General features: G+C 36.8%; 1 protein-coding gene across 6 annotated transcripts in view; it reads right to left on the bottom strand.

Annotated features, from left to right (window-relative positions):
- The window catches only part of EPHA7 (EPH receptor A7), a gene marked incomplete at its 3' end in the record, with an annotated part of 162221 nt that overhangs the window by 127578 nt on the left and 9466 nt on the right, over positions 1 to 25177 (bottom strand). The gene's annotated exons all lie outside the window — the stretch shown is intronic.

The raw sequence follows: 25177 nt of genomic DNA, 5'->3' as shown, positions 1-25177 counted from the left end.
ATGCACCTAACAGACAGGCACATTGAAGATAAATGCTTTATTCCTGCATCTTTTTTCTTGTGGGTTTCAGAAAAGGGATGTGGAGGTAAGAAGGTAAACAAGGGGCTTTTATTGATTTTCTCTGCTATACTTGGTCTTGCTACTTATTAAGAGCTGTGGAAATTGCCCATAGCTATCTTTTCCCATGTTTTTTCTAGCTGCAATACTGTCACCCCTGTCTTTGTTCATGTCCTGGAAAAGTAGTTCCTCTAAGGACCACTGCTACAACAGCAGCAAACACCTAAGTCACATAAATGAAGGCAGTAAGAGATGTGCAAACACTTCACAATATTCCAAATTCTCCTATTAACACCACAGTCATTTAAAGAGGTGAAGACCTTCAACCCACAATACCTACAGTTAAGACCATCCAAAAACACTTGATGGCGAGGGAGATCCCACAGGAGCAGGCTGTAAAAGACTACCTTGTTTTTAACTGTGGGTCTTCTTTTTCAACTCGAGTAAGACTCACCACAACTTTCCTTTAAGAATTTGCAATGGTGTCAACAGCAGCGGCAGTAGGGACAAGCAGCTTTCCAAGCATCTGTCGTGTCAGTGCTAGGGCCATCAGCAGAAACAGATTGTGCTAGAGACAGCTGTCCCATGTGAATCACTAAGACTCAGCCAAGTCTCTCCCTTCTGCACTGATCACTGATGGAAAAGATTTTCTACGAATTGAAGGATAAAAAAGTTCCTTGCAAAATAAAAAATAAAACCAAAATGAAAACCCTCAGCATGTTTTATGACTTATTTTCCCTGAATTTCTTCCAATATATGCACACTCCAATCTGATAAATATTCCCTGAGAAGCACCATGCATTCTGCTGTCCAGACATGGGGGGAATGGCCGAATTTAAAAAATCAACCTATGGATGACTAAATATTGATGAATATAGTGTGAATTCTGAGGACGGTTGTCCCCCCCTCTGTCTTCCACTTACTAATTTACAGCAACTGCAGTATTTAGAGTCACAATGTCAACCAAAGTCAGAAGAAATAGAATTCTAGAAAGCATTACAACCATCATTAGCACTCTCTATCCTGACTACTTATCAGACACATATAAATCTTGATGCTTATGTGACTCACTATGATGAAATTAAATGAGAGCAAGCAGAGCAAATGCATGTCTACTGCTTTTATCTCTAACCCAGTCAGACAGTCATCAATACATTTGAGCTACTGCAATATATTCTGTAATATTTCAGAATATTGTTATCATTTTATTAACCCAAGTATCTTTAGTATTTTCTTCTATATCTCCACAGTTTTGTAATGGATAACCCCTCTCCAGCCCTGACTGCATGATCCAGCATTTCACTCAACATGTTCCTTATTCTAAAAAAAAAAAAAAAGAATTTCAAATATTTCAAATTAAATATATCTAATTCATGCCTAATGTAGTGGAAATAGAACTAAAATCAGCATGCACAAAGGCAAGGAAGCAAAGCATTTAAGAGTCAGTAAGGACATTAAAGCATGTGGTATCCCTGTTCATAACTGTATGTATTATAAAAGCACAGAAGCTGTATGTTCACACCAAATCAAGCCTCTGTTTACCCTCAGACATTTTAATCTGTTTCCTTAAAAGGACAGGTGCTGATAAAGATTTGAAACAGAGACCGAATTAAGAAAATGACAGGAAAAAAGAATCCCTGCTGCTACAAAACAGCACTCTCACTGGGACTGCATTTCTTGAATATTCTCCTTCAAGGAGCGTATCATTTTTTTATATTTAGCCAGGGAAGGTGACAGACTCAAATCAGAGTTGCTAAAACCAAAGCAGGTAGTGCATTTCTAAGAAAGTACAGAATTGGATACCTAAAATGAGGAAAGGGCTTAATTTTTTTTTTCCATCTTTAGAAAATCAGCCCATTGTTCCAGCTGAGCTAACATGCTCAACTGTACTGCAGGATAACAAGGAAGCTGAAGACAAAGCTTTCATTCACAACTCTACTCTTTTAACAAGGGATAACCTCCTGTGCAGATGTAAAGTCAAGTCACATCTGATGAAGTTCACTTCTCCTGTGACAGTGGACAACACTTTCGGAATCAAAACAGAAAGAGAAACCTTGATCCTGTATCGGCCAGTGTCCTGTAAATTGTTCAGATCAAAATTTAGTATAGGAACTGGTGCATGTAGATAGTCATTACAACTATGCTAAAAATCAGAAAGAAGTTTTTAACCTTCCTTTTCATTTTCACCGCTACATACGAAAAATATCAACTCTTTCTAACAGCAAGGTATGAAATATCGTTAAACATCACTGAGTTTCCACCATTTATTTTCTCTTACCACAAGTCATTTAAAATAAATCACTGTCTATGAGGCTTAGAAATGTACCTCCTCTAGATGTCTGTTTCACCCATGATGTCTCTGCTTTGTGACATCACAATTAGCTGTCATGAAAATGAATATAAGATAATAAGCAGAATACTTTGGGTCAACTCCTGCTCCAATTAAACTAAGATTCACATCATTCACATCACCAAGGCCAAAATTACACCTTTTAACTTCCACCAATGAAAACCCAGTGGAAATAGCTGAACAGAAAATGGCATCCACTTTTTATGCAATGCTGGATAAGTAAATTCAGCAGGTTTGCCATTTGTTTTCATGGAAACATGGATGAACCTACCTCATGCAAATAAGCTGTGGTGGCAGGAAAAAACATGCATAAATTGGAATATTTTGTAGAAAGTGATATTTTCCACACAAAGCTTATGATTTTTAGGAACTTATTAGTTGTACCAGTGGCCAAATTAAAAGAGATCATTCTACAAATAGGCAGAAAATTACTTTGCTTGTCCATGACTTACATATCATTTTGTTTTGTTCTGAATTTCTAGTAGTGTACTGTGAGAGTCCATTAATTCTTTGTGCTTACTGAGGCAGCAAGGAAGAGTATGAGACTTCTGATCATATTAGAGGGTTATCTTTTATTACATCATTTTGTAAGTTTGTCAAACCATGTTTAAGCATTGTTTCAAATTGAAAATAATAATGTAAAATTATCCATATGATGTGCTGATTAGGACCTACCTCAGAACTGTAGCAACAAGAAAAAAAGTGAAATGTAAGACAGAAAGCTGACACTAGAAATATTTCTAATCTGTTTCTGGCCTAATACGTTAATATTTCTCATTTATCATAGAAAAGTAGCATGTGTGCTGACCTAGCACTGCAACTTTTTGCACATGCACAGTAGCCAGATACTAATGCCACTGAATGTTATTAGTGCACTGTGGTGAGAAGAAACGTATCAATGATTTCTTAATGACTTTAAATGAGATGCCTCTGTGAAAGCAGTAAAGACGGGCACAAACATAATACGCTGTGTTTTATTAATAAAAGAACAACCATTTTTAACTCCGTTGAGATGATCCCCTTCAGGCCTCAGGTGCACCTGAGGTGATAGCTTTGTGACAAAAATAGAAAGGCATTCTCTTAGTCCTAAAATAATACTGCCTAGTAGGCATTACTTTCTTCCTCTGAAGCAAACAGATTATTTTGGACTCTCATGCAGCCCTAAATAGCCCATATCTGGAAAACACATCTCAACAAAAAACTTTAAACACCCTGGCTGATGAATGAGAGGAGGGTCACCTCTTTAAAATATGAGCATTTCCACTTTTCTTTTTTGATGACCCCTTATCACTTATTATTGACTTTTGGTATCTTTAACTACACAGCGTTTGCCAAACCTCAAAAGTGCTTGACAGCTTACCCTTAAAAAATTCAAGAAGAGAAACTGAAATATATTTCTACAGGAGCTGAAACTGTACAGCAGCAAATAGCCATAAAACTCATGACAACACTACAAAAGCTGGCAAGAGGCACTTCACACAATGAGGCAAATTCAGACTTATTTTATTGTCCAGCATAACTTTACCAAATTCCTGCACTTTATTTTTAGCACAGGATTAAGAGTTACCCTCTCAGTGGTGCAAAGAAACTCAGTGAATGATGGGGTATTTCAGTTAATTCAGCAGATCAGGAGTTGATCATTCCAGGAATGTAGCTGTTATAACATAAATGGGCAGCAGCAAGGCTATAAACTTCTAGGGGTGTATACTGAGAGAACTGTGCCCTACTTCAGTGGAAGTAAAAAATTACATGCAAAGTAGAAAATGCAGAGGAATACAGTTCTGAAATAATCAGACTGGTACTGCATATCCAGTAGTTTATCCCCATTTAGCAGCGAGTGATAAAGAAACTAGACACTGGAACTCATAGCTACACATCTGATTTGCAAGCTGAGGATCACTGCAGTCTTCACAGCCAGTTGTTCCTGATTATAACCATGCAAACAGAATAAGACTCGTTCTTGTTCAGCTTAAACATATTTAAAACCTGGATTCCCCTTGACATGCTTGTTCTGCACCAACAATTCCTGTTTTATCCAGCACTCTTCAGCTTGGAAGAACAGGTGTGCCCTGACCAGAAACCTTCTGCTGCTCAGTGTAGAAGGATATTTCCTCACTCTTAACCTAAATTTTACCCATAGGGAGACTCTAATTACACAGACATTGGAATGTAAGTCCTGTGCTCCCTGATGTGCTGCATGAGAGAGGCTGTGAAAGAGCCAGATCTCATGTGCTCAGTCCTCTGCAGTCTGGCTGTAGAGTATTTTACACATGCAGGCTGTAGCAGAGATTTCTCTCCAAAAGGGCCTCTACAGTCATGTGGGAGAGAGAGACAACCATTCATGCTTATGGTCTGCTTGGTGAATTCTGCAGGAAATATGCTTAGTTTGCAAGAAAAAGGATGGCTTTTCTATTCACCAGCAACACAAACTCAGTTTTTACTTTGGATCTTTCATACTGGTAACAGTGTTTCCACATGTTAACTTATGTCCTCCTTTACACCATGCAACAAATAAATACTCTCCCACATGTGGAGAAACTTTTCCCATGATGATTTTATACAGGTAAATGCTGCCTAAATTTATTATGACTAGGCTGTCACTTCCTAAGCAGTCCTGTCACTAGTGTAAGACGTGAATTAAGATCTTTGGTTTAGTCCTTCAAGAGACATTGGTTCATCATATAAAAGAATATTAAAAAAAACCAAACAAAACCAAAAAAAACAAACCAAAACAAACAAAAAAAAAGGCACAGAAAAAGAATCCCAAACTGACCAAATATAAAAAAATAACTTTGCAGTTACTTTAAATGAGGGTTTTAACATGGGCTTCAAAATCTAAGTATGCTTGAGCATATGAAGTTGCTATTTTCTTACTTTTTTTAAATCCATAATTCTAAAACAATTGGTAATCTATTTTATATTCCAGTTCCAAGAATCACATGGTTTTGTTGTTGTTGTTTCTGAATGACCATCTAAACTCTAGCTTAAGGAAAAAATAGCTTCTCATACTTCCAGTTGTAGAAAATATTTTGAAAAGATGACCCAACTACATTCAGAGACTGAACAGATGCATACAGAGAGATTAAAGAATAATGATGATTTCAGACATTCCTAATATTGTGGAGACCCAGTTAATTTCATCTACATGAGCTATGTGTGTCTGTCTAAAGCTAAAGAAGTTAAAAGAAAATAAAATAAACAGTAAATTCTCAGCTTCAGAACCATTCTTCTTTTACTCAACTCATCTTTAATTTCCAATTTTGCAGACACTTGGGGACGGTGCAGAAAGAAAAGAGACATTCCAACTTGCTTAATGAGAAGCAGAGAGCCCAATCACCTTAGGCTGAGACCATAAATTCAAATTGCATCTTTTTTTTTTTTTTTTAAGTGACATTGTTCCTGCCTCTCTTGCCATGTGGATAAAACACAATGTGGTCTTTTCCATGGGTAGTACAAAAATCTAACTTTTGTCATACCCTCTGCCATTTGAGGAGAAAGAGGAGCAGCAGTGAAGAGGAAGAATGTACCTTATTCTCCTTCACTAAGTAAGAATAGGGCTGCGCTTACAAATGAGCTCTTCTTTTTTTATTGCTTATGAAAGGTATTTCCACAATATTTACAACTGATATTTCATTTACTAAAAAAAGGATCTTTTCTGTGTGCATGAAAGGCACTTTGAAAACTGTTATAAAAAAAGAAAAAAACAAAAACCAAACCAAACAAAACAGAGGCAGCAAATAGACCTTAGTGCTTATGAAAGGTAAAGACAATCTCCCAGTCATTTCAAAGGGGCAATGTCGGGCCTCGCCTTTATTCTTGTACATTTGCATTATTGACTTTATGAAACAAAGGCAGAGCCCTAAGTAAAGAACTTGGCAGACCAAGGGTGTCTGTGTGATGCTGTGTCATTAGCGACAGCAGCTCCCAGGCCCACCCCATGCTGGCCGAATCGCTGGTTATTTGCACAGCATTCAGATCCCACCCTGTGGTGGTATGCGAGCCATCAGATGGAATGCCTACCACAGCGATGAGAACTGCTGCTTTCCATTTGTGTTCATCCTCCTCTTGGTACATCACTGCCTGGCACACTAAAGTATAGGGTAGAAGCTGACAAACACCCCCATCCTCCTCAAGCTCAGCCCCTGCCCAAAATCTTATCTTTAGATTGCATCTCCTCACCTGTCCACAGTTCCTTATAACTGACTTACCCTCTCCTTCCCTCTCCCCAGTGATATATTCCCTTCAATCTGACAGCAGGTGCTTTACACCATTCAGTGCTCTGTGTGGGTGAAGTAAATTATATTTCTGACTCAAGAAAAAGAAAAATAAAATAGAAAATGCAAAGGCTACCCTTGTTAATATGCAAAAAAACCCAAAAAAACAGTACATTTGATTTTTTTTTTCCCCACATATGGCAAATTTTGTTTGTTGTAAAATCATGTATTTCATTATTGGTAGATCATTTACAGTATTTTAGATCTGTTCAACAAAATGGTACATGGTTTAACTGTTCTCTTTGAGGTGATTCTTTATTAGTCATATAATCCATTTTTCTACTGATTAGGGAAGATGAGTCAGTACTAAATATTCTATCTCCTCATACAATTGATTTTTCTGTGCTTTTTTCTTCCAATATTATTTTCTCCAGCAGAGTTTTGCTGGCTATTTTTTATTAGTACAAATCATCTGCAGACGCGCTAGAGATTTCACACTACAGCTTCAAAGCCGTTTTCTAGAAACTCTGGAGAACAAAGCAATTTTTCATATCTAATTCCATTCTTCTCTTCCCAGTTGATGTAACTGTCAAAGAAAATCACAGCCATGCTAGCAACACAATACAAATGAACTCAGATCCATACAGACTGTTTCTGCAGAGGCCCAGAGTCCAGAGGTGAAAATTATATATGATTCTAAACAAGAACCAATCAAAAAAATCTGCTGTTGAAGAACTCACCTCTTACAGATGAGATTAATCAGGAGCAAAACCAACCTAGTTAAAAGCATGAACATCGGATTCCCAGTCCCTGACAGGTTTCCTCCATCAGAACCACCAGACACAGCCCCAATGTCACCAGCAAACCCACTGTTGGTAGTGCCTTCCATCAGCAGGAGAGACCCCAACCACCTCCCACGCCCCTGCACCTTACAGCTAGCTGTGTCCCTATCCCCTAAGGAATCTTCTGCTGACATTTAGTCCAAAGCTTCTCTTGTTTTGTTCTGTTTTGTTTAAAGAAAAAAAAAAAAAAAAACCAAAACAACAAACCACAAACTAACAGAAAAGTACATTAAACCAAACACTTTCAATTTATATTATTTTTGGATCACTTCCTCAGCGGCCTGCCCATGGAAAGCTAGCATTTTGCAAACTTTCAACTAAAATAAGAACAATATTCAATACCAACAGGATGAAATGAATCAATCTGCCCATGGGTTAATTCACAAAGGCAAATTTCTCTTTCACAGTCTCCTTCCAGAAATAGGAAATAAACTTCTGTAGTTCAGTATCCATTTCTGCTGGAGGAGAGGGCAGAATTGGGTCAGTTTGATGTTTATTTTGGCATTCTACACTTTTCATAGGATAAAGCCTGACAAAGGGACAGACTAACAAAACTGAGCCAGAAATGAACCGATTTACAGCAGAGTAGTAAAATGAAAATGTGACTCAATCTGGTTATTACTCAATATAACTTACAGAAGAAATGGGTCTTTGTAAAGTCTTAAACAAATTAATTTGCTTGCTTAGCAGACTTAGGTCTTGTTAAAGGCCCACTAAGGTGCCTCATTGCTTTCAGTGCTCTCTGGCTCATTGCTCTTTCCACACTGTTCAGTAGCTGGCTGTAATTCTGGATTTCAGAAATTTTCATCTAACTTCAGGTATTTTCAGAATGATTGTAGAATAAACTGAATATAGGACTGGGGCAAGCGGGGAGGGAGGGATCTGAGTTAATCTATCTGGACAAATTAGTCCTATCAGATACCTCATTAAAATCAGTTCAAAACTAAAATCAGCCTTTTAATCATCTGAGCTATAAGACTGAGCCATCATATGTCACAGACAGCACACAAATAACCAGAAGCTAATGAAATACAATGCTGTACTTCACACAAAATCAATCACTGTTTCTTAAAATTTCATCCAGAAACCTGCTGAATTTATTTCTCTCTCTTTTTTTTTTCTTAAAACCCATCTGATGTGAGTTAATATCGAGCAAAGACACAGCAAGAAACCTCTAGCTGATGAATTTCTAAGGAAATCTGTTACTACAGGAAACATGTTCACTTCTCTAACAGGTACAAACAAACATAACTGATGGGAAGAACACAATTAATAACAGGGTTTCCAAAAATACTAGGACTGTTTATCTTAAGATCAGATTTGAGTGATTTCAATTAGATGCAGATTTGTTCTGGTATTTCTCATCTTTGCCAGCTTGTCAGATAATTGCCTCCCAAGCAACTGTGATTATCAGGCTTTCTCAGTTCAACTATTAACTCATTCTTTGACCAAAAAGAAAAAAAAAAAAAAAAAAAAAGTCATGCTATTTTGAGTTCTTTTTAAAAAGGACAGGAATGCATCAGAGCCTGAAAGGTGCTGACTACACTACAATCATTATTTAAATATATTTTTAACAACAATACCATGGCATAATAGAGAATTTTCTAGATTTCTGCTACTTGCTGCTGCATTTTGTACACAGAGGGGAAAAACATGGTTGTGCGAAGTTCATGGGTTGATACAGCTGAAATATTTTATTAATAATGGCTACACATCCTGCATCTGCACTTAATTACTGTATGTTATTATGCTCATGTCTCATAAGGTAAACACACACGTGAGCCAGAATTATAGCTAATTTAAAAGGAAAATAAACCAAATCAAATACTTTTCACCTCCCATGCGTTGTACATGTTTATAACTTTCCTCGAACCAGAACCACAGGCTGCTGAGAAATAGCACTGTGCTTTAAAGAGTGTTTCACCCTAGAGTTACAATATATGTTTGACACTGGCTTTTACACAAGAAGAGTGTGGATGTGTTCTCTTTCTGTGTCTGCAGAAGGTTTGGGCATCTGTCTGGATGAAATGCACTGTACAAATATGCAGGTATCACCAGTATGCTGCTGTCTTAGACAAATTTCTGGCAAAGTGGAGCCTATAAGAATTACTTAACCTTCTGTAATTAAAATATTAGAATAATCATGTTTCACCATGACAAAATATTACTGGAGACAAAGGAAGACATTAACGGTGGCTTGCAATAGGCCTTTCAAAATAAAAGCTTTCTGTACCTCTGAAAGCAGTATCTTTTTTTACTTCAGTTATATATTTCCTTTCATGGAGGTATGTTTCAAAATAAAATGCTATTCTTCATTTTGCTCTAAAAATGTCTGCTTTGAACTATTTAAACTATTTTAATTACTGTTTAATCAGCATAAGTAAATTTTGCTCTCTGACCCATATATTTCTTATCTAAGTGAACCAAGCTACTTCTCCCTGATCATTCAGTGCAGGTTAGCTGGGCTTTGTGAGCAGCATATAAGGACATGCAAACTAAAACCATAACTATGTCAATTTAAGGTCAAAAAGGCCTATTTGTGGTTATTATGGAAATCAGTTTAAATGTGAGGTGCCTAAACAATGCGTCTTTGCGTACTGGCTCAGCAAAAAACCACAAACAACCTGCCAACATCTGCTTTTTGAAGTGTCAGATAACATTATTTCCAGGATGACATCAAGGGCCTTCATTGGCTATGCATAAGGTCAGTGAATATTAACTTCATTTACACTTGGCTGAGAATTGGCTGGTGCCAACAATAGAGGTTTAGATCCTCTGCTGAGCAGGGTTAAAAACTGACAGAAAGCTGCCATTGAGGAAGATGGATGATCGTACTGGCTGACCCTATTCCTCCCCAAGTGTCACAGCTTTGGCCTCTTTTCTATCTCTGCAACAAAAGACCCTCTCTGAGCTTCCCAGTGGCCTTCAGCTTTATTGGTGCTAACAGGCCCAGACATTTTCATCGATTGGATTCTCTACCTCTTAAACACAAGAGCTTGCCCTCCCTGGCTAGCCAAACCTTGGCACAGATGTCTTTTTTTGTAATTGCTTCTCTGCTGTCTGTTGGGAAGGATGCAATCGGACAGGCGAACATCATGTCAACACAGAAAATGCTTCACCATTTATCTCGGTTTCCCAATGGCATTTTAAGGAAAGTGATACCCTGCTTGCCTGGGGGGGTGGGGGTTAACCCTTCAATGGCTCAATGTGTCTATAAATAAAGAAGTTGCTGTAATGTTCCTGTAATAAAATTCAACTGCATTTGTCCTACATATAGTTTACAAATTATTAATTTAGTTTTCCCAATCAAACTATTTAAAATCTACATCTCCAAATGCACAGAAATCAATTTACTGTTGTTACTGTGTATGCTTCTACGTCAGATCCTCAAGGGGCTTTTCAGTCAAGTTCAAAATATAAATTTAAGGTTTGAATAGCTAATAATGCAAATATCTGTAGAATTTCCAGTCTATTTAAATCTGAGGCCACAAACTTAAGAAAAAACACAAAAATACACTAGGAGTATATATGGATTAGAACATATCTATTACATGAAATGAAAACAATCATTCTAACATTTGAATGACGAAACGACTGGAGAAAGGATATAAAGGAGACATAATAGAGCTGCAGAGAATGCTTTCAGGTTGAAGAAAAGCAAAACTGATGTTCCTTTATATTTTTTTTCCCAAACATCTGCTACTGGACATTTGCTGGCAAAACAGTAATGGATTTGACAACCCACCTGTTTGATCCAATATAGCAATTCCTGTCTTTCTGCATGCACCATGGAAACATGCAGCCTCCTACCATAATTTATATATTTTCCCAGATTCTGGGTCGCACTGCATGTGCTCCTTGCCAGACCAATTGTTCAAAGCCACCCTTAAAGGCACTACAGCCTGCCAGGGGACTGGCCTGCCACTGAGGTGCAATCAACAGGATTATAGCAACCCTTTTTCTGCCTAACAGATTTATAGCCAGAAGCGAAGGAGCATGGATTAAACGCTCCTATTAACAGCCATGGCTCAAGTTATTTTGCAGGGACTGGCAGAACTCTCAGAACTAGCTATGAACTGATGGAAAAGCAAATGGGCAGGAAGACATCAAGCTGATCCTTTACAGAGATAAGGGGTTTGTATTAAATAATATGGAATAATTCTCTCAAATATGAAGGTAAAAATACAAAATACAGGGGAGGTCACAAAGTTGGGGGGAGAAAAATGCAATCCAGCCCAGCAGTTCATCCCATAATGAACGGAAGTAACAGCAACCAAAACTACCTCTGCCATGACACGGCATGGCAAGATGGATCAAATTATTTCATTTCTCCAGTAATGCTTGTAGTTATAACTGAGGGAGGGGATTGGAGAGTGTGTGTGTCTGGGGCAAGGGAGTCATCAAGGAAAAAGTCAAACATTTTCTGCTGGAGGAGAGAGAAAAAATGGCACTATTTTCAAACTAGCTGCTACTAAAAAAAAAAAACAAAAGGTTTACCTCAGTCATAAAAACAGTAGAAAAGAAAACCCAGTCATAATTCAGCCATAAAATAAAAAGATGTACTATGAAAAAATATGTGTGAAAGTAGCTGAAGTGATTTTTGAAAATACTGCAATACATATATTTCTTGGAATGAGATGTTTATTGCATACAGCCTACCGCAATATAAAATAATGCAATTGTGTGATTGTACACCAAGATTCATGATGACTTTTTTTTTCACTACTGGAAAGGAATATTGTCACAGTAATGAGTAAAACACACATTTTTCATATTTGTAGTAATTCCTATTAAACAAACTGCTTTTAGCAAGGCCTGCAAGACTGGGCCCTTGCTCTTTGTGTTAATAACAGATGGTTATGACATGGGGCCAATTCCTGTTTTTCTTACTTTCACAAGCAGTCCCAAGGGACTCATTATTATTTTTTTTTTTTTTTTATGAATAAAGCAAGCAAGATTTTACTCAAGGGAAAATAAGCAGTTTTGCAACAGAAACATTTGTGGTGCCCTTTTCCACTGGGTAAAAGCAGGGAGCTCTGCCTCATTGGAATACTCTGCCAGCCCCAAAGAAGCATTAAGGAACCCCAGTCGCAGGTACTTGGAAGAAACACGGAAAGAGAAAACTGGCACACAAGTATGAAATTATAACAGCTCTCAACAGATTTCACCAATATGCTTCAGAACCTGTTACCAGGGACAGAGATTGGCAAGGGATTCCCAACAGCACGCTACTTCCATCTGGAGTGGGTGGAACTACAGTGTCTCCCAAAGCTGAAAGTTATGGGGATTTTAAAGAAGACAAGACAAATCCAATTTCTTTAGCTAAGTACTACCACTGTTGTACGAGCAGGTGCCCACCACAAGAAGCAGGAGGATTTCAGACACTCCCCACAGCACACAGGCTACTCAGCCTAGGGCAAGTGGAATTGGTATGTGACACACTAAGAGCTTGCTTATATCCTCCTTTGAAAGGAGGTGTGAGGGTGCCACAAGGATGTCTTCGTTCCACTGAATCTAAATACACTACTGATTCCAGGAGATGGAGACAAGTGGTATCACTGCAGATATTTAAAACTCACTTCGAAGAGACCATAGAGATTTCAGGATTGAAAAGCCTCTTCCATCTCTGCATTTCAAAGTAATATAAATTAGGAGTTGGGGATTTTCTTTTGCCTAAAGAAAAAATTGTGTTAGTACATATCCATTAGGTAAGTACATATAGCACTTCAGAAAGCAACATAAAAATATTGCTTCAAGCTGAATGCTTAAGCACCTCAATTACAAACAGCTAGAAACAGAACAGTGACATGTTACCCATATTTACCACACTAAACTGAACTTTTCTTAACTGGTGACCACAGTGCAGGAAAGTGAAGGCTTAACCTACAAATCAAGTGAGTCTAGGGTACATGGAAGGATATCCTCCCTTCGGAAAGAAGGACAGCCCAAGCTTTTTGTGTATGTAGAGCTGATCTGTAATGTTTCTGTGTATTCAGATGACCTGAGCAGGTTGTTTGTGCATAGTCCCAGAACATGTCCATCAATCAATGTCAACATTCTTCCAAGCTCCACTCTGACTGGCAACTGACAGTTATCTCCTGAATGTTAATTAATAATGAATACCCTTGTCACTGCATAAACATACAAAATGTCTTTAAATGGTGGAATTATAAAAGTGGGGTTTGTTTTGTGACAACAGGCATTGCATTTTCATATAGTCCTTGTATTAAGGAAATAAAATCCCTTACTTAGATATTGCACATCATTTGTGCTATCAGCCTGTGCTTTATTTTCTAAAAACCATTCATCTCTACTTGTCATGGAATTTTGAATCTTATCTTCTTGGATACATGATTTTTTACAACAATAATACACAATACAATGACTGCAGCTCTAAATATGACAGAAAATCTTTAAGATAAAAGATCAAAAGTAGGTATGTCATTGTCTCCTCCTATGTCGTGTTTGCCCAGGGAAAAGAAAAACTGTTTTAAAAAGATGTTATTTCTCTCCCTTGTTTACCAGCATTACTCACTAGCAATTCCACTGACAAGACTTTTTCAATAATAGGCCAAGTAGAGACTTATTTTAACTGACAAACAAAAGCAGACAGACAAGCATACACATCATAAGAAAAAAAAATGTGCCTTTTAATCAGGAAATTAAGTGATATGCAACTAATTATAGGTGTTAAGTAAGAAGAAGAAACAGTCAGAGATCACAGATTGAAAATCCTATTCCATCTGCACAGGGGGACATGATTTTCAACCCTGTTTATGATTTTAAGCACATGATACTTTCACACTTCCCAGCATCAGACTGCAGATGAAATCCGGCTGAGATGTCCATAGGTGAGATAATTAGGTGACAATGTGGAGCCTTGGGATTTGCTAACAGTTAAAACAATGTCCATTTCCTTTAGTTATCATTTGGAAGGACTTTATCACTACTCTTTTTTTCTAGTTAGTGCCAATAAACCTGACCACACTTTGAAAGCTGTCCATTTGTCTGTATAACAGACAAATGTGTCCTTGCACAATCAACACAGAAAAATGTCACAATTATAATATACTCAGTAAATAATATAATGAATGGGGTTTTTTTCCTGAAGACCTACTGGTATGGAACAAACCTTTTCAATAAATTGAACAAAAAAATAAAATTAAGAGTTATTTAATTCATTTACTGTGCAAATAAATCAATCAGAAAAAAAAAAAATGTTGACATTTTGAAACATGACAAATCAAATATCCAAGATTCAATGCTTGATTTCAGCTAAGAGGCTGTATCATGGGCCTGATCCAAGACAATAAAATCAAGTAAGAATACTCTCTCTTTGAAAGTCACATCCCAAAACTATTTCTATGTAGCAATTAAAAACAAAACACCAAATACTATCTGTTCCATGCAATCTTTTTCTTTCTAGTTAACATTCTCTTACTTGATGTTTTAAGACTTCAAACAAAACTATACATTCTAACAGAAACAAGGGAAAAGATCAATACGTCTCCATTTGCTTTGACATACAAACATATCACTCTTATACGCAAATAAAAAAATCAGTAGAACATTTTCTCCAGTTCTACCATTCACCTAATACATACATACATATATACACAATGCAAATAATTATCAAAACAAAATTATGTCAACACTTAGAAACACTAGAACTCAAATAGTCAAGATTAAATGGTTCATATTTTATACACGTGTCTGTGTGTTTTATATATTATATACATTCATATAAACATATATATTTATATAAAAAAAGAAAGCTCAAAACCTAAGAGACTGGAATCTATCGCTCCATATGAATGGTTATAACTGCTACACCATGGGAAGAACAAGTTTCAGCAGTAGCTAATAAAACCTTCTAACAGTGACTGTGTGTTGGTTAACAGACATGCCCTATTTGAAGCAAGAGATCCAAGTTCAAATTCTCCTCAGCAAGAAAAATAATTGACCTAAGCCTGGAAAACATGAGTTGAGTGAGATCATGTAAATATGGCTAGTGATCACAGCCACATGTTGCCCACTCAGACCATGTTCCACAGAAAAATTTTTGAATATGCAATCTCTTCCAGCATTAACAGAGCTGAGCTGTTTGGCACACAAACTGTCCAACTTTTAGGAATACAAAAAACTTACTTATAAAGTCTCAGTTGCCAATATTCTTTAAGAATTTTCAGGGTAGCTAAGGAAGGGTTCCAATATTTTAAATTAGAGATTTAATGAGTTTCTCAACACCAACTATATCCCTCTGTGGACACAAATTGATTGATACAAATAGGCACCACACACACTTTCATTAAATGTATCATTTCTTCTCAAAATCTACCCATAAAATAGTTCAGTGCCAAAAAAAAAAAAAAAAAGATGGCACACTCAGGAAGTTAAAAATTACTACTGTGTGATTACTACTCACAAATGAACACTAGTTCATAAACTGAGAAACTGAGGGATGTGGAGGGCTGGAGGCCACACACCATTCTAACTTTTCAGGTCAAGTGGATCAGGTCATTAATACAAGCTCCATACAACTCCTGAGTTTTGTTTTGATGGTCCATCACAAGTGGATGAAGGACATCCTGCCCTCTAATACACATGGGTTTAGGCTTCTATAGGAAAATATGCACATTTACACTCTATTATAAAGACTGGAAATAAAGCATATACACGGTCATTTGAGGAAAAATTAGCTCTATCAACTGTCAGGGGACACTTGCAGTTTAGTCACATTATGAGAACACATCCAGTAAGATGAAGGGAATGTACAGCAGGTCACATGCATATGGCTACATAAGGCCACCATATTAGTCACCTGCCAGAAGACCTCCAAACATCACTTTCAAGGGCCACCCCCCTGGCCCCAGTTTAATCCACTGTGCTCCATCCACTGTAAAATGAATACCAGTCATCTACACTGCGTGATATATCACATTCACTACATGCAGGGAAAGAATAATAAGAAGTTATAGCCACTAATCATGCTCAAGATTATACATCTCACCAGTGGGAGATGTTCCATCAGTGGAATTTTAGGGTCCCGTTTATATCCACTTCTCTGCATACATTTATAGCAGCACAGTATTACAATTCTGAAAATTCTAATAAAGTATGCATTTAAATATGTTTCATCAACATAAAATTTTCAAGTTTATGTATATGTTTACACTTACCTAAAACTTTAGCACTTTCCTCAGTAGGAAAACATCATCACATGATGTTACTCTCATTAAGTTAATGGGATTCTTGCCATTAAGTTCTGGGGATGGTGCCTCAGCCTGCAGTTCTACAAATAGTTTCCTGCATTGGGCATTGTTTCCTTAAAATACTTATAAATTGTTTAGTGAAAAGTAGAAATCCCATTTTTACACTTTCTCAGCCGGTCTATTTATGGTAATACATAGTATCAGAATTTTTTTTGTTAAAAAAAAAACCAATCAGCAGCCAGCCTGCTGTAGACTTACTCCAGCCTCTCAAAAGCCTCAGTGTATCTCCCAGTTACACCAAGAAATAACTTTTGCATTTATGTATACTGAATGCATTGCAAAATATTAATGATAATTATGTTTCTCAATCATGTACTTCCTTTTTTTTTCCCATCAATCACACACATTTGAGGTATGTACTGGTACCAGATGATACTAACAATGAGAGTTAATTAGTCTTTTATTGGAAAAATGCTTGATACTATTATTGCAGGAGAGCCACGTCTTGCCAAGAGACACATGTAACTAGTCCAAATCATAAAAATTAACAGGTTAAAGTATCAAATTACCCTGGGTAAAAAACACTGATGTTTGTTATAGATGTGAGCAACTTTATCATCCTCAAGACAAGCAGCGGGGCCACCCAGCTAAATAAAGCTGTACAGGTACATGCACTGACAGGATCTGAACTCAAGAAATACAATATTTGAGCCCAATTCTTATTGCACACAAGTTTTATATTTGGTTGCCTTTGCTACTCTGACTTAGAATTATAAATTAGCTTGATATTAAGCAAAATTTTCCAAAGAGCATATACCTTCAAAGAGAGATTTTTTCCTAATGGAAAATCTCTTCTTAATGAAGAAAAATAGAAGGAAAAGAGTGTTAAACACTAAACAGACACTCTCCTTTTTGTTGGTGTGTTGTGTTTATTAGGGAGACTCTATGAAGTCAGAAACAGTCATTAATGGAAAAATATACAAAAATACTTTCTCTAGAGCCACCAGGCACACATTGCTGATACGTCTGAGAGCAAGAAATGAAACATGAGATTACCCCAGTTTCTGCCATGAACTATTAACTGGATACTATTCACTTTCACATATAACATATTTTTTATTAATATTAGGGACAAGAGAACTCACTGTAACAGACAGCAGCAGCACAAAGATTAGGAAGTGCACAGGGATAAAAGCTTATATAATTAAGGAGAAATCCGTTCCTAAAAATGTTTTATGCTATTGCTGCTGTTTTCACAATAATGCAATGTTATAGAAGAAATTAGACACACCATTCTGCTAAAGAGAGGTTTCTTTTTATGAAATTTAAGACAGGTCATGATGACTTAAATAGTGAACCTGCCCTTTTTTTTTTTTTGGTTCTCTTTGACACCACAACACTCTGTGAAGGATTAAAGCAGAAATCATATACATATTTTTCTTGTTCGGCTTTTAATAAGCTCCCTGAACACAGTTTTCTAATTCTTTGAAGGAAACTCCTACAAACTGTTTTACTCTCAATTTGGTTCCAGCCTAAAGTTTTTATAAAAGTAATATTTATAGTATCTCTAAGGCAAAAAACAACACAATTAAGTTATATACATATAACTCATTATAACCCTTCAAAAGATCCATTTTGACTTTGCAGGTATTAGTTTCAACGTGTTTTATTTCTTTTTAGTCTAAAAAGTGTTAATCCACAATAAATTGTGTATGGCTATTGTTTTTAAGAACTAAATTAGCATTGCAGACAGAGCCTGCACAGTATAAGGCAAGCCAGCATTCCAGCATTTAATGCTAAGAAATCAAGAAGCAATAATTAATTTTTACTCTATAGTTCAAGTAATAATAAGCAAGATATAACTGAAAACCTACACTAAAACTATCTCCACAGTTTCCCAAGTGAAAAGAGAGAGATTTTCTTAAGGATTTAATACTGCTTAGTATATAGGAACTGTTGTTGGGGAGCCAATATTTTCACAATAACAGAGGAAGTTTGGGATGCATCAAAATTCAAAAGCTAATCTAGTTAACCAAACATTTTGCCCACATAATTTCCATTTTTTTTTTTTTCAGCTTCAGTACCAGACACAGCTCTCTCCATATGGTTGTCTCACTTCTTAAATAAAAACCTCAAATTCAGTCCTCTACTTAAGGGTCCTTATTTTCAGAGAATAATATATACTTTGAACTGCAGATTTCTTGAACAACTTTCAACAGCATTTCACTATAGAAATAATAGATGTTTTACAGATACATAAACTAGATTAGGTAAATAGTTATTAACATGTTCTTCTCTTTTCTATGATTGGTTCTTCCATTAAATGATCCCTACTTACAGTTTCTCTGTAACCTACTAACTCTCTTTTTTTCAATTCCTGAAACTTTGTTTTCTGGATGGGTTTTGTTTTGCTTTTTCTTAAAAAGTTAAGTCATATTTAATGGAAGGCATGTACAATTATGATCCTCCTCAGGAAGCTTATATGTCACTTCTCCCATTTGTACTCAGAAATGAAACAATACTTAAATTTATTTTTAGTGGCCTAATTCTGAGAGGTTAACAGAAACCCTGGACAAAAACAAAAAAACCCACACCAAAACAAACAAACCAAAAAAACCTCTCAGAATTTCCAAGCAAGCAGCTTCTTTTTCATGTAGGAAAACTTTCTTATACTTAGAAACACAGCAAACTTAGAAAACCATAGCAAAGCTGTAAGATGCCTATTGCACCCTTCACAAAAGATTTCTGGGCAGGAAAGTTTGTTTCAGAAGCAAAACTTATGGTTTTGGGCAACAGACTTGACAAGACGAGATTCCATTTCTAAATACCAACTAAAGCTTCATTTAGAACAAACAGCAGACAGACTTTATGGCTAAGGAGTTAAGGGCCCAGCTGTTGAGCAACCGTAGCTAATTCAGTAGTGGCATCCCAGACCTGTAAAACAGACAGTTTTAGTGCTTCCCCTGTAACTGAAGGAGATATTACTAAAATTCTCTTAGATTTCATTGCTGGCTTTGTTTTCATTTCAAAATCTGTGCACAGCAGTGGATCTGACCAGAAAAACCCAAACAACAACCATGCAGCAAATTTAGTTTAAGGAATTGGTATTCATCAAACCTCAAGCAAAATGCAAAACTAAGATTAATTCCTGGAGACAGCAGAAGCTGGGAAGAGGGACAGGCCAGAGGGCAGTGGAGAAGAAAGGCTGGAAAGGGAAAGAGCTTGACATTCAACTACATTATCCAACAACTCCACTTCTAGGATCTGGGCTCCTGATAGCCCATTTGTGTGTGCTATTTCACCTCTTTCAGCCCTTCTGAAGCAAAACAACTAGTTTATTGAAAACTCAATCTGTCAGTAGCTCTACAGTTAATTCATCTTAGGGATCACTCTGATAGCATTATCAATGAAAACTAGATGGTTTTGACTGCCTTCATTACTTATCAGTTCGACTTCTCATCACCCTACTTCTCTTATATCTTCATTTCACATTTGGGAGAGGATGCTGTATCACCAAAACTATGACTGCCTATAATCATACTTAGCAAACTAATTCAGATACTTCCAGCAAAGCCACACTACCAAAAATCAATTGTATCTTAGGGCCAAAACACAATGCAGAAGAGAAGGTTTCATGAAGCATGAAGGCACCATTTTTTCCAGGAAAATCCTGACCACTGAGAACACTAGCCATTTTGTGTTGCTTCATTTGGAAACAACTTTTCAAAGAGGTCATGTTTAATGTAGCTCCTTTCCTTTTCTATTCTCTGTGCTTTCACATCCAAAAAGCCAAAGAACACGAACAAAGTAGGTCAAAGAAATCCAAACTACTTAGAGAGACTAATAAATTTGTGAAGATTATCCTCTCTATGAACACTAGACTGGTCTGAAAGAAAGATATATCAAGAAAATATATCTTTCTACCACACTTCTCTAACAAGAGGGGAAAATTCAGAAGACCACAAGGTGAATGATGGCCAAAACATTCAACTTTCTACAAATTCCAAAGGGGGCTTGAAGCAGAAATCAAAGCTCTGCATTTCATGGTAGAAACACCTTCAGTAATTCTTGACCATCTAGCTAGAAGGTCTTACTTTCACCTTAAAGTTTCTACTTTATTTTCCGGAATGCTGCTAGGATCCTTTGCAAAGATACTTACTTTTTAATGCTACTTTTTAATCAAATAGTTTATATTCAGCTGCATGTGGTGTCTGATATCAGATCCCACTGACCTTTATTTAAAAAAGAACAGAAAAGTTATTTAATATGTTAGGGAATAAAAAGGGAAGGAGATAGATGCTCTGCTGCTGAACTTGTACCGGCTTCTGAGAAAATGACAAGACTCAGTGACACAGAGATACCCTCATTCTCTGCTCAGGTTCAATTAGCTGAAACTAATTACATTCTCTTCCCTAGAGTAATTTTGGAGGCAAATGGAAGAAAGGTAACTCTTCTTCAAAAAACGAAACATTCAGAGTCTTGATGATATAAATGCCATTGAAACTTGAAATTTTCCCCATCTCCACAAAGCAAAAAAATTTCAAGTTAATAATGCAGGAATGTCAGCATAGGTTACTCAAGTTGCAGGTCACCCACAGCTTCTGTGACAAGCTCCCTGAGCTGAACTCTACATACACTCAATTCACAATATGTGCAACTTGAACTTTTTAGAAGCATGGTAATATTTGTTTTAATGACAACTTATTCACATTCCAGTCTTAATTCATTGACCTCTACCAATAAATTCATGGCACATCAGCTCCTAAATGGAGCAATATTAAAAAAACAAAACACACAAGAAAGAAAACAAACAAACAAGCAAGCAAACAAAAAACCCACAACCACACTTACTTTACCACAAATATGCTGCACATAAGGCAAATTCAGTTTCTGGATCTGTTATCAAGTAATATCTTACAAAGTGAAGACATAAAAAGTTTGTCCCACGAAGAAAAAAATAAAAAAGAGAGAAGGAACAGATGCAGCTTGCTCTTTGGCACAGTGTATAGCACTTGACAAAGTCTGGAAAGAAAAGCCTGTAGCTCCCTTTTTACCTCACCAAGACAAAATGTGCAAATAGCTATAATCCCCTCCGCATTTCGAGGCCAATAAAACAACTGTTAATGCATACAGCATTATAATACATTTAACAGTAAAAACGTGCCCATTTGGCTTTCCCTACGAATTTGAATTTTTGGACTTGGTGCCCAGTCATCTATGTAATTTCTCAGTTCAGTAATATTAAGAGAAGATTCCTACCTTCTGAAATATCACTCTACTGCTCTGATTGAATAAATTTAATTCTCTCCCTCTCCACCCCCAACTAACATGAAACAGATGGAAAATACATTATACTAAAAGCTCTCATAGAATTATTTTCACCTTCAAATATCAATCACTGATTGCATTGTACTCCTTTACATGCATAACATATCAACTGAACTCCACTGTGAGAAAAAGTCCAAGTTAGACCTATTGGGAGTCCACTACAGTTGCTGAGAAGTCCATGGGCTTTTTGTGGCTGGCTTTTTTTTTTGGTTGGTTGGATGTAGTTTTTTCAGACGGTTGGCTGCTGATTTTTTTTCCAGAACAGATGCAATACATGGTGTTAAAAGAACTGAATATTTCTAAGTACCTTTCTGGTACCGCTGCTAGGTTCCCTTCAAGATAATCATTTAAAATACAGGACTTCCACACCTAAACCTAGTGCTACACACCAGGAGACCTAAGATCAACACTGAAGAAATAGTCTCCTTGTACATAAGCAAAACAATCTGCAACTGAAAGTTCAGAGGCTCACCTAGTTTTCTCATGTTTGTTTCACACAGCTTTAAGATCTTGCTTTAAATTGAATTTCTGAACTCTCTAAAATTTGGCTCTCTTATGTACATGTTAGACCACAGAGCTCACAAGGATTCTTTGGTACTCGTATAGTGAGAAGTAATCAGTGTACATCCAAAAGGGAAAAAAAAGAAGATAAACTCAGTTTGAAAGATCAAGCAATGAAGAGGGAACACATGGGACCTCATTTTCCAGGTTATGTGTTTCACCACTCACAACTGTTTTCTTCCTTATCCTTCCCAGCACTACAAGTTACTTACATTCATTAAAAAAAAAAAAAAAAAAAAACAAAAAAAAAACTCCAGTACAGACTTGTGTATAAATCAAAATTCAATTGTTTTAGTATATGAACTCAGTAAATTTCACAAACAGGAGAGGAGCTGTATGCAAAAGGAACACATTATTCAATCACAGACAGCCAATCAAGCTAGCGTAACACAAATGAAAATCCCTGCTGACTTACAGGCTGAAGAGCTATTTGGAACTACAATGTGGCCATCTACTCCTACCTTTGCTACAACACAGCTAGATAAGGTATTATTCTGTATCTTTAAAAGACCATGCTATTGTGTTAAGTTAATTCAGCAGAGCTTTAGCAAGTGCGAGAGAAGAATCACAGACTTCTGCCCATCCTGACAGAGCACAATGCTTTCTGCCCTGAGTAGTCCCAAAGAAGTCACGCAGCATGCCAGGTACAAAGTATCTGCAGAAGTGAGCCCTCAGACAGGGCTATAAAAGCTCTGGGTTAAGAAGCACACACCAACTTGCTTCTGCTTGATCTGTTACACAGCTTGACAGAAACAGATAGCCAGTTGCATTAGTGTCAATGTTCAGATAAGTTTCTCTCAATATCTGTCACAAAAAACAGATGCAGTATCAGTGTGCCAGCTGTATTATCGGTCACTACATAATTGATCATACTTAATAACATCCTCGAGCCCAGACAGGACACACAGACAGCAATTACAAGCATGTGCCACAGTCACCCAGATCATTCTGACTCAGAGCTGCCAACTCAGCACGCACTCGATGAGTGCCTGCCTACCACCTTTTCCCTCTCAAACACATTAGCTTGCCTCAATATGGGGCCAGAGTTTGTTTTGAAACTCTTAACAGGATCACTGAAAGAAAAGAGGAAAAATACCATAAATGATCCTCTGGACTGCTTCCAGAGTAGCGTGTTCTCCTAGCGATTGCTTTGGAAGCAAGCCAGAAATGGGAAGTGTTCTTGCAAATGAGCACGCCACCAGGCTCAAGTACAAGTTATCATTTAATTCTTTTGTCAACATCAGCGTGGTTAGAAATTAAGAAGCCTGTTTAATAAACAGGTTACTTGAATTCCAGTTACCAAACATCACTTTCTTTTCTATCCATCCCCGCCATGCTCGCTCAGCTCACGTCCCCCACCCCCTTCCTAACATACACTGGGGATATTTTGGATATTTTCTCTCCCTTATTGAAAGTCAAATAAAATTAGAATATTAATTACATCAATGATAACTAGCAAGTTAACTTAAAAAAGGAAAAAAAATCAGTCACTCCGAAAAAAAAATTCTAAAACCTCAACACAGACTTCTGTGGGATGCAGCACTTAATATTTTTAACAGACCTCTAATACAATCTACTGAACGGTTTTGTCGGGGAAGTTTTTCACATTACAATCACTCCTAATGAGATCACCCTCTGCAGTGTATAAGACTTCATCCCTTCCCAACAGACACAATGAAAGATTTGTGTGGAGTTGCAAAGGCCTCAGATCAACCTCACTCATTTCACCTTCTACTGAATTTCCTCATAAAAACTCATCAAAAGCAGAACTGGTTTTTTTCATGAGGACAAGCAATTAATAAAGAGACTCATCTACTTTGTTTTAGGGTGTCCCTAATCCTCTACAGATTTTGAAGTCTTCACACAGGCACCTCAGACTCAGTGAGTGCTGCGAACTTTGTTTTTGAGATTGTATGTTTCTCCTCTTCATAGATTTGTAGGGTATTTTTTTCCAGTTTTTCACTTACAATATTTCTCACCAACAAATGTCTACCTATCTTGCAATAAACATATGGTGATATAGAACTCCTTGTGTTATCTTGTGATAAAAATAATAGTCCTTGTATTAAATGTGCATGAAAATAGCAGTTTTCAAACAAACTACAGGTTCTCTTATTTTTACTGGAAGCAAAGACAATAAAATATTCTTTCTCATGCTAAGCAGAAATGTCTTATGCCTGTAGCCCCAGTGACAGCAATGCTAAGGGTAAGTATAATTCTAAGAACATGGTTAACTGCATTAGTCTGAATCAGGAAGTACAACTCAATAGTCTCTGATCTGCCAGTATTTTAAAACAATCACAATGATCCCACTGCAAGCCAAAAGTCTAGTTAGTTTTGTGCAAAAAAATTATAGAAGGAAACCATACTTTATTCTTAAAATTGGATATTCTGTCTGAAATAGCTATCTTGTGTTAGAATTTTCACACACTTGACACAAATCTCTAGATCGGTTTTGATTTTGTGTGTATTCTTCTCATTACTAACCACACCCCATTGTTTACTACATCTATTTTAATTTCCTTAGAATTCTGTCAGAGATCATGTGAAAGAACAAACGGTTCACCTAATCATACCTGTCATTATTGATACAATATTCTGTGATAGGTAGAA

Source organism: Coloeus monedula, assembly GCF_965178545.1.
Source record: "Coloeus monedula genome assembly, chromosome: 2".
Classification (NCBI taxonomy): domain Eukaryota; kingdom Metazoa; phylum Chordata; class Aves; order Passeriformes; family Corvidae; genus Coloeus; species Coloeus monedula.
This window is presented reverse-complemented; position numbering and strand designations above follow the sequence as displayed.